The 11,642-nt window shown below is 44.5% G+C and overlaps 1 protein-coding gene across 1 annotated transcript in view; it reads left to right on the top strand.

Annotated features, from left to right (window-relative positions):
• The window catches only part of LOC144891816 (uncharacterized), a 1,036,251-nt gene that overhangs the window by 644,056 nt on the left and 380,553 nt on the right, over window positions 1-11,642 (top strand). The window lies entirely within an intron of this gene.

The raw sequence follows: 11,642 nt of genomic DNA, 5'->3' as shown, positions 1-11,642 counted from the left end.
TCAGGGCACTCACACACTGACTCCCTTCCGGAACAGGTGAGGCTAATTACCTGAAGAAACATACGATTGCTGAGTTGGTAGGCACTTGCTGTTTGACTATTGTGGGGAAAAGTGCAGTATTTTCAGTCTCTCACCTGTATCTCACAATGAGGTCCTTCCCACGCCTCAGGACATGAGCACCTGTATCCCTCGAAGACCCGGTATTGGTATACTTGTGAAGAGGTTGAGAGAGAGGGAGCCAAGTGAGGATTGTGTGAAGTGAAAGAAGATGAGGTTCGTCTGGCAGTGGTATCGATTGCTGGAGGGTGAGGTGATTTTGAGGGTTTTAGGGCTGTGGCAGTGCAGGAAGCTGGAAGAACAGTCGGAATCGGATGTGGCGGCGATGAAGAAAACATGAAATCAGACAGTGGTGTGCAGGATCCTCCATTAAGGCAGCGGTTGGGAAGGCATGGAGAGGGGAGCAATGGTGGCACTTCTGAGTGATAGTGGTCTGTGTATGGGAAATATTGAGAGAAGGGGTTACAGGTTAAAATATCAATAACGTAATAACGATAACATAACAAATAAGCAAAAAAAACATCATATAGTTTTCATTTTGAAAAATTGATTGACTAGGTAGAGCACACACCTCCACCTGGTGAACAGTTTACGTTTTGTATCCCAATGATAGGCCGGATCTGCATTCGGACCTGAACCAAAATCTAATCGCTTGTTCTTGTCACCAAACCAACTCGTCCACCAAGTTTAGTTATAACTCATCCATAACTTTTTTAAATATCATGTTATATTCTGCTTTTCGCCCGATCTCCCAATGGTGAAGAATCACTTAAAAATTAAATAACTCATATCCGAATCGATATTCAGATCTTCACCAAAATCGAATTTATTTGTCCTTGTCAGACACCCAACCGGTCCACCATGTTTCGTCCGAATCCGTCCACAACTTTTTGAGATATCTTGTTCACAGACAAGCAAATAGACAGACAGGGGTGAAAACATAACCTCCATCCACCTTTTGTGGCGGAGGTAATAAACAAAAACATCGGGGCAATACCTCTGGCACTCACCTGGTACAATAAACAGTATACTGCACAGACTAAGGCTATGTTAAACCAATTTCATTGGTTGCTAGAACACAGAGCAGCATGTGGAATCATAATAACATAATCATAAGACTTTAAACAAACAAAAAAATACATATTTTGGGGGGCAAACTCCCCCTTCCCCAACCCCATTTACCTCCTAAGACCCCAATTTTTCTAATGCCTTGAACAAACATTGTACATCATGGGTGGTAAAGGTTGTGGTCAAGTTTCATCGAAATAGTTTGTGTAGTTTCTGAGAAGAAAGCAAATACCTATTTTGGGGGGTCAAACCTGGATCCACTTTGACCCCGGTAAACCCCCTTAGACCCCGATTTTTTTAAAGTCATAAACAAACTTCAGTCACAACACAACAAATATCATTTGTGCCAAATTTGGTCGCAATCCCATCAGCGGTTTTGGAGAAGAAGTTGCAAGTGTTTACGGATAACGCGCCATCGCATAAGCTCCCCAGAACTTCGTTCCAGGTGAGATAAAAATAGAATCTTATTGTTTTCATTTTGAAGAATTGATTTTTCAAAGAAAATCTCACTTTGATAACAAACATCAATGTTGAATGGAGAATTGAAGAACAAGTTTTTCTGGTGAAGGCTGGTGTTGATTTTGCTCAGATTAAGAGTTAACGTCCCTAAAACATCAACTTCTTGTGTTCCCAACGTCCTGTTGATTGCAACGAATATTGAATGCACTTTAGGGGTTGCCATCACTCCAATTGGATACGTGATATCAGTTTAGATAAGTTGTGTAACTGCCTGAACCTTCACCAGAAATCAGTCTTAACAAAGACACTTTGAAGTGCCAAGTGAAGTCCTGATGCAAAACTCTGAGCTGAGGGGTAAAACATTCGATTTTGGTGAAGATCTGAATATGGATTCGGATAAGAGAATTGTTTAATCCTTTAAGTGATTCTTCACCATTGGGAGATAGGGCCGAAAACGATACATAGCAAGATATCTCAAAAAGTTACGGATGGATTTGGACGAAACTTGGTGGACAGGTTGTGTATGTGACGAGGACGAAATGTTTAGATTTTGGTGAAGATCCGGATTCGGATCCGGCTAGTATTCGGATCCTTTAAGTGATTCTTCACCATTGAGTGATATGGCCAACCAGGCGGATGTATGCCCTCTACTGAGTGCCGTTCTAATATATACTTGCAAAGTGGCATAAGGACCGACAAGCTTGAATGAGGACCGACAAGCTAGAACGAGGACCGACAAGCTAGAACGAGGACCGACAAGCTAGAATGAGGACCGACAAGCTAGAACGAGGACCGACGAGCTAGAACGATGACCGACAAGCGAGAACGACCGACAAGCTAGAACGAGGACCGACAAGCTAGAACGAGGACCGACAAGCTAGAACGAGGACCGACAAGCTAGAACGAGGACCGACAAGCTAGAACGAGGACCGACAAGCTAGAAGGAGGACCGACAAGCTAGAACGAGGACCAACGAGCTAGAACGAGGACGGAAGATCTATAACGAGGACTGACAATCTAGAAAGACGACCACCAATCTAGACCGGCAATCTAGAACAAGGACCGACAAGCTAGAACGAGGACCGACAAGCTAGAACGAGGACCGACAAGCTAGAACGAGGACCGACAAGCGAGAACGAGGACGGACAATCTATAACGAGGACCGACAAGCTAGAACGAGGACCGACAAGCTAGAACGAGGACGGACAAGCTAGAATGAGGACCGACAAGCTAGAACGACGACCACCAATCTAGACCGGCAATCTAGAACAAGGACCGACAAGCTAGAACAAGGACCGACAAGCTAGAACGAGGACCAACAAGCTAGAACAAGGACCGACAATCTATAACGAGGACCGACAAGCTAGAATGAGGACCAACAAGCTAGAACGAGGACCGACAAGCTATAACGAGGACCGACAAGTTAGAACGAGGACGGACAATCTATAACGAGGACCGACAAGCTAGAACGAGGACCGACAAGCTAGAATGAGGACCGACAAGCTAGAACGAGGACCGACGAGCTAGAACGAGGACGGAAGATCTATAACGAGGACTGACAATCTAGAAAGACGACCACCAATCTAGACCGGCAATCTAGAACAAGGACCGACAAGCTAGAACGAGGACCGACAAGCTAGAACGAGGACCGACAAGCGAGAACGAGGACGGACAATCTATAACGAGGACCGACAAGCTAGAACGAGGACCGACAAGCTAGAACGAGGACGGACAAGCTAGAATGAGGACCGACAAGCTAGAACGACGACCACCAATCTAGACCGGCAATCTAGAACAAGGACCGACAAGCTAGAACAAGGACCGACAAGCTAGAACGAGGACCAACAAGCTAGAACAAGGACCGACAATCTATAACGAGGACCGACAAGCTAGAATGAGGACCAACAAGCTAGAACGAGGACCGACAAGCTATAACGAGGACCGACAAGTTAGAACGAGGACGGACAATCTATAACGAGGACTGACAATCTAGAAAGACGACCACCAATCTAGACCGGCAATCTAGAACAAGGACTGACAATCTGCAGCCGTGGCCAAAAATATTGGCACCCTTGCACTTTTTTCAAAGAATGCACCAAAGGACCAGAAAAACTTCCAGAAATTTCCAGAAATTTCAGAAAATTTTTGAAATAAAAAAATCTTTTGGTATCCACATTTGTATTTTTTTGGTTTACAGTGGAACAAAATAAAAAAAGCTGAAAAAATTACGAAATCTTAGCTTATTCCACACAGAAATCCTAAAATGGCCCGGGCAATCTTATTGGCACCTTTTAGAAGATGTTAGAAATAATTACATTTCAAGCAGGTGATTCTCCTTTACTTTGGAATTGAACTCACCTATGGTGAGTTACAGGTGCCTGCAATATAAAAATCACTCATTCAACCAGTTGGAATAGAGAAAAGGAGTCATTCTGCTGTTTTGTGTCACTGTGTGTACGACAATGAGCATGGAGAAAACAAAGAAAACCAGAGAATTGTCTTAGGAGGTCAGACACAAGATTGTAGCCAAGCATGGACAATCCCAAGGCTACAACTCCATCTCCAGAGACCTTGATGTTCCTGTGTCCACTGTACACAATGTTACCAGGAAGGTTAAGGCCCATGGCACTGTAGCCAACCTCCCTGAACATGGCCACAAGAGAAAACTTGATTGAAGATTGCAGCGAAGCATTGTTTGAATGGTGGAGAAAGCACCTCGATCAACTGACAAACAGATTCAAGCTGACTTTCAGACACAAGGTACGACAGTTTTAACTCGCACAAACCGTCGCCAACTCGATGAATGGGAGTTATATGGTAGGAGACCCAGGTGGACCCCACAGCTGAGAGAGACATAAGAAATCCCGACTGGAGTTTGCCCAAACACACCTGAACAAGCCGAAATCCTTCTGTGGACAGATGAGACCAAATTCGAGATTTTTTGTAAAGCACATCATCTCTATGTTTAAGGAAAACAAAATGAAGCATTCAAAGAAAAGAACACCATCCCTACAGTCAAACATGGAGGTGGTTCAGTGATGTTTTGGGATTGCTGTGCTGCCTCTGGCACAGGCTGCCTTGAATGTGTGGATGGCATCATGAAATCAGGAGATTACCAAGGCATTTTGGAGCGCAATGTTCCACCCAGTGTCAGAAAGCTGGGTCTCCGTCATGGGTCATGGGTCATGGTCATGGGTCTTGCAGCAGGACAATGATCCAAAACACACTACAAAAAGCACCCAGGAATGGTTCAAGACAAAAAGCTGGACTGTTCTGAAGAGGCCAGCAATGAGTCCAGATCTAAATCCCATTGAACACCTGTGAGGAGATCTGAAAACAGCAGTTGGGAAAAGGCATCCTTCAAATCTGGGAGAACTGGAGCAGTTTGTACAAGAAGAGTGGGCCAAACTGCCAGTAGAGAGGTGTAGGAAGCTCATTCATGGCTCTAGGAAGCGCTTGACTGCAGTTATTTTATCCAAAGGCTGTGCTACCAAATATTAAGCCCAGGGTGTCAATGCCATTTCTTCTTATTTTCTGATTTAAAAGGATATATTAAGTTCTGAATTAAAAATAAAGGTTCTCTAATATTAACAGTGAAATAAAGAATTGTGGAGACCAAATACTTTCGTCAATTTCAACATATTTTTGGCGAAAATTGTGAGTTATTTGAAAAAAGTGCAAGGATGCCAATATTTTTGCCACGACTGTATAACGAGGACCGACAAGCTAGAACGAGGACAGACAATCTAGTAGGAGGACCAACAAGCTAAAATTAGGACCAACAAGCTAAAACAAGGACCGACAATCTATAACGAGGACCGACAAGCTAGATCGAGGACAGAAAATCGAGGAGGACCAACAAGCTAAAACGAGGACCGACAATCTATAACAAGGACCAACAATCTATAACGAGGACCTACAATCTATAATGACGACAGACAATCTAGAAGGAGGACCGACGATGTAGAACGAGGACCGACAATTTAGAACAAGGACCGACAATCTAGAACAATTACCGGCAGTCTAGAACGGGGGCGGACAATCTAGAAGGAGGACAGACGATGTAGAGTGAGGATCGACAATCTAGAACAAGGACCGACAATCTAGAACAATGACCGACAACCTAGAACGACGACCGACAACCTAGAACGAGGACCGACAACCTAGAACGAGGACCGACAAGCTAGAAGGAAGACCGACAAGCTAAAAGGAAGACCGACAAGCTAGAAGGAAGACCGACAAGCTAGAAGGAAGACCGACAAGCTAGAAGGAAGACCGACAAGCTATAAGGAAGACCGACAAGCTATAAGGAAGACTGACAAGCTATAAGGAAGACCGACAAGCTAGAAGGAAGACCGACAAGCTAGAAGGAAGACCGACAAGCTAGAAGGAAGACCGACAAGCTAGAAGGAAGACCGACAAGCTAGAAGGAAGACCGACAAGCTAGAAGGAAGACCGACAAGCTAGAAGTAAGACCGACAAGCTAGAAGGAAGACCGACAAGCTAGAAGGAAGACCGACAAGCTAGAAGGAAGACCGACAAGCTAGAAGGAAGACCGACAAGCTAGAAGGAAGACCGACAAGCTAGAATGAGGACCGAAAGGTAATATGAAATGATATTCATCATAATTACTCTACTAAATTAATATTATACACAATCAAAATCGGATGTTAGAATGGATTCAGCCTCTTGAACTTATTGGTCTCGCCATCGGCAATGACATCTCCTAGCCTAAACATATCGTAAAGCTGGCCTCCAAAGCCAGCCACAGACAACGCATCTTCTGGCGTTCCAAGTCATTTATTCAAAATCAGAACTCGCAGCTTACAAGATCTTTATCCATAGCCAGATTGAGTACTTCTCTCCCTGGCTGGAGTTGCAGCATCACATCTGTCACCTGAATTCTGTGTAATCTAAGACTCAACATTATTGGAATCTACGACAATGAGGCCGAAACATAAGGGGTTGCCTTCACGTCGCAGGTCAGTCAGGGGTCTCCCAATGTTTTAGGCCACCTCTTCTCTGGTCTTGCTCCCTCAAACCTCCGACCATCCCAAGCTCCTCCAATAAGTTTTCTTCCAGAGACTGATGAAACCCATTCTTCCATCCAGGGCTTCAAGCAGGTGTACCACCCCATTTCTACCCACAATCCTTTCGACTCCCATTAACCCTGTCTTACCCAACTATATTATTTGCAGATTATTGTGTTTACTCCCCACATCTCTCCTTTGTTTTTGTTTGTTCATTCCCGTGCTTGTTGTTGTGTCCAACTGTAACTCCACCATCCCACTGTCCATGTGTTACCTATTTTACCTTCTGACACCACACTTTTTATTACTTTCATGAACTCACGTTTTATATAGAAAATAGACCGTTAAAGTATTCCAAAGTACTGTGCTATGAATTTATTTTCAAGTCTTCATTGATTACAAGGTGCTTTTCTTAGGCTTCTGCGATTAAATATATAATTGCAATATGAATCCTATCATTCATTGGATCAAATATTGTGATTCTAGTCATGTTAATAAGTAAACATGAACATTACACTTACCTTTGCCTTTGGTGCTGGGAGAACAAAGGGAAGATGAAAGCAGAATTGAAGACGATGGTGCCGATGGAGAAAGGAAGGTAGAAGAAATTTGTGACAGATGAAGCAATGCAGTGTGTAGTAACAAGTGATGGGGAGTTGAAGTGGGGCTGTGGTAAGAGGGAGAGGGGAGGGAGAAGCTGGGTAGAGAAAGCTCCGAGCTCGTGTATGAAAGATCAGAGGGGAGCGAAGGAAGAGTTTGATTGGAAGTGTAGAGGGAGAAGGTGAAAGAGGACGATGAAGCAAGAGGAATGAATGAAGGGAACAGGGAGGTCAATGTGGGTGAAAAGTTGGTTGTGACATCACAAAAGGCTCCAGAAAAACCTGAAAGAAAAATGAACAACAAATGTCATCTGAATCACAGGATCCAGGTGGACGGCGACACTCAAAACTGCATAGGCGTAGTTTTACTACTCTATTGGGGGGGGGGGGGGGGCGCAAGGGCTTAATATTAATAATGGGTAGCTAGGTCTGACTTACAAAATTACCGTTTGTTAGTGTGGTTACAGTGTACATGAAATCACAAATACAGTTTACGTTCATTATTGTTACTCACGTTTAAATACGGGATGTTTGGGCATTGTCCCCCCCTCCCCCCCCCCCCCCCATACCCACCTCCCCCAAACTCTGCCGGTGCTCAAAATACAGTAATTACCCCCAAGTCATAGAGCCGGTGGCTGGGCCTGATTCTGAGCGGATGGAGTAAACAGGCTGTTTAACCGAATACTACTGAACCGGGACTCCTGCTACAATGTTGTTAATTTATAAATTAACTATTTATTTACCCACAATTACCAAAACAAACGACACACTTTATCCAAATTAATTGTCCAAATTATTGTTACCCAAAATTACATTAAACCATTACAAATTACATCACCTTTAGAGACCATTTTTCCCCGCAGAGCAGGGATTGGCCTTTTTCGGGCACCGTGGTCCCCTTTTTGAAGCAATGTTTTACAGCCGGATGCCCTTCCTGCCACCAACCCTGTTAGTCGCCTCTTGCGACACACAGGGAATTACCAGCGAGCTGGTACTCAATTTGCCGACCTCGGAAGGAGGACAAGCTGAGTCAACCCCCCTGGTGTTAATTCAGTGATGGATGGGGATTACAAACCCAGGATCCCAGGAATCCCAAGCCTGTGCCCTAACCACGAAGCCAACACCAGGCTCACCCATTATAAATTAATTGTCCAAATTAATTGTCCAAATTAATCCAAATTAAGTTAATTACCAAACACACTTTATCCAAATTACGTTAAACTTGTATTTAACTAAGGAAATATTGTACATAGAAACAACGGTTCACCAAATGCATCAGCATGATCACAGAATTCTGAAACAAGGGCAACAGTCAGTGTGAGCACGTCAAAGTGTTATGTCAAACGATTGATGATTGACTTGACGGTACAGTGAGCAATAGCAGTAGTAGACGTTGACCACTTACAACATGAAGATTTGTGTAGGTTATTTGCAGTTCAATGAGGCTAGGAAAAAAAACTGCAATTTTAGCATCTGCAGAAGGCATCATCATCATCATCATCCATTCATCATCAGAAGTCATCTCTGCATCATCAAGACATCATACCTCACCACAGGGAACATTACCACTTTTCTGTGGGTGATCCCAGCAAAATGAAGGGCCTGACAGGTCTGAAGCCTTGCAGAAAAGCATAAACCCTTATTCTGCTCCAATCGGTTCTTCTGATCATGTGCTTGTTAAAGTGGACATCTCACTGGCCATTCTCAGAGAGCCTCCTCAGCGCCGACGAGTCTGGCATTTCACTCAGGCCGACTGGCACGGTCTTCAAGCAGCCATCAATCATCTGGACTGGTCTCCCATCTCCACTGCCTCTGACATCAACCCATCCTGGGAATTCTTCCAAAGCAAACTGCTCTCTCTCATGCACAGATTTATCCCATTTCGTCTTCAGTTGTCTTACCCTTCCTCCCGTCCATGGTACACTGAATCTTGTGGGGAGGCAGTTGCCCTGAAACAACTTGCCTTTGCCTCCTGGAAGGCAAATCCAACTGAAGGCAATCTCAGTTCCTTTCACAAAGTTCATAACAAGTGTGTGTCTACCCTCAGGAGAGCCAGGAACTCTCAAACCTGTCTCCTTCCTCCAAATCCTGGTGGCATTTGGTCAAATCTGTTTCTGGTGTTTGTTCCACCTCCATCCCCTCCCTTACCCCCAAATGGCTACACAGCTGACACCGCACGTGACAAAGCTGAATGCCTCAAAATCTCGTGTCCCAAGCCCGTCTCTCTCTGTACCCACCTTACCCAGTCGTACCCAGCTACTCCTGGACTATGTGTCCTTCTCTACCAACAAGGTGGACAAGTTTCTGTCTAAGCTCGACTGATTCTGCAACTGGACCAGACTGTATCAGCCCACAGGTTCTAAAATCCTGATTTGCCGCTTGATCACACCCAACATTGGAATTGTTGGGTGTGATAGAGTATTGTAATGTTGGAAATATGGGATCATTGCACTGTTGGAAATCAGCAAACATTACCGCTTTACACAAAAATGTGCAAAAACAGATCCTTGCACCTACAGACCAATCAGCCTTCTCGCAATTATCAGCAAAGTCATGGAATCCATCATTTCTTCGGATATCAAATCTTTCCTCTTCTCCAATGGCTTGATCTCTGATCATCAATTTGGTTTCAGACCAGGTCATTCTACTCTGGACATGCTGCTTCTGCTGTCTCAACAATGGATGGAGGTCCTCAATGCCAAACAGAAAATCAGAGCCGTCTCCCTTGACATATCACGTGCCTTCGATACGGTCTAGCACCCCGCTCTGCTCACCAAACTCTCCTCCTATGGTATCCATGGAAACTGAAAAAACTTGAACCTTTCTCAAGTTAGACCAATAATAGGGTTGGTTGAATCATTTATTTGACATTTAATTCACATTTGCAAACAGAGCAAGTAACAAAGAACTTCTATGTGCACACATGACATACAAACTTGCTTCCGTGGGTGGGAAGAGAATACGTGAAAGTCACGCAAGCTCTCTTATAGCATATATATATATTGTTGTGGTTTTGGAATAAAGGATAATTCCCCCTCGTAGGTAGACGCACCACAACATGAAGCCTCGCGATAGTTCAGTTATTTCTTTGTGAATGTAAGCGTAGTCCTTTCCTGTGTTTAGTTTTGCGTTGAGCAGGCCCGTCAGTAGGGTGGTCTTTTGGCGATAGCATGCCACGTGGCAGGCCTGAACAAGTCTGGCGGGGCTGAAGGGAGGCGCTGCAGGAGGCAGTGGTCGGTAAGCACGAGCTGCCAATCAGGGCTCGAGGGGAGTGGCTAACCACGACGATGAGAGGTGGGGTTTGGAACATTCGAGTGAGACTCTGGGGCGGGGCCATAAAACCCTGCTCCGAACCCCCCCACCTCAGTCAGTTCCAGAAGAGGTGAGTCCTGAGTTCTCAGTCAGAGTCGTGTGCACATCAGTCAGAGCCGGAGAGTATCGTGAGTTCAAGTGCTGAGTTACAGTTTCCTGTGAGACGAGTTCAAGTTCCCTGTGAGAGTGAGTGGAGTTGAGTTGAGCTTGAGCACGCACGAGAACGCGCCGCAGAACAAGTGCATTGAATTGCGGTGATCGAGATTGTACATGAACTTTCCCCGTGCCCTGTGCCCTGCACTCTGCGCTGTATTAATCGCGTGCTCGAGAGGACGACCCGTGCCGGGCCACAGACGCGCGATCTCCTCCTGCCTGCCTTCGCCTGCATACGTGCTGTGAACATCCGAGAGCCACGTCGGGCGAGCTGCCCCGGAGCGAACGACGGCAAAGCGCATTTGGCGCGCGAACTTCTTCTCTTCTTCTCCCAGTGTGCGTGAGTGGGCCCTGTGTCTGGGGTTAAGTTAAGGTCGATGAAGCTTCTGCTCTGTGTCCCCTTTCCTTCATCCTGATCATTGTAAATAATGATAAATTGTGTTATTCCTTTGATTTGACCGTTCTCGTCCCTTCCATCAATTGGCATCGCATGGTATGAATAGGACCGCTCAAATCGGGTTCCATAAAAGTAACGGCACGAGTCACATGATACGCATACCGCTCGGGCGTACTCAATTAAGCGTGGCTTGTGCGAGGTTCGGTCCCCACTTTTGTGGCAGCGTGGGTTAAAGGTACGTGCGACGTTGACCCGATACCCTTTTTCACATTTGCTCCGGAAGTGGCGATTCGGCCTCGTGGATCCGAAGACCAAAGGGGAAAAAGGGGTTTAATCCCCCCTTTGTAACGGGAACGGGCTTCGGGAGATCCGCAAATATATATATATATATATATATATATATATATATATATATATATATATATATATATATATATATATATATATATATACATATATATATATATATATATATATACATATATATATATCTATATATCTATATATATATATATATATATATATATATATATAATTATATATACATATATATATATATATATATAT

The sequence above is a fragment of the Myxine glutinosa genome, chromosome 4 (genome assembly GCF_964187855.1).
Source record: "Myxine glutinosa chromosome 4, kmMyxGlut1.1, whole genome shotgun sequence".
NCBI classification, from domain to species: Eukaryota; Metazoa; Chordata; class Myxini; order Myxiniformes; family Myxinidae; genus Myxine; species Myxine glutinosa.
This window is presented reverse-complemented; position numbering and strand designations above follow the sequence as displayed.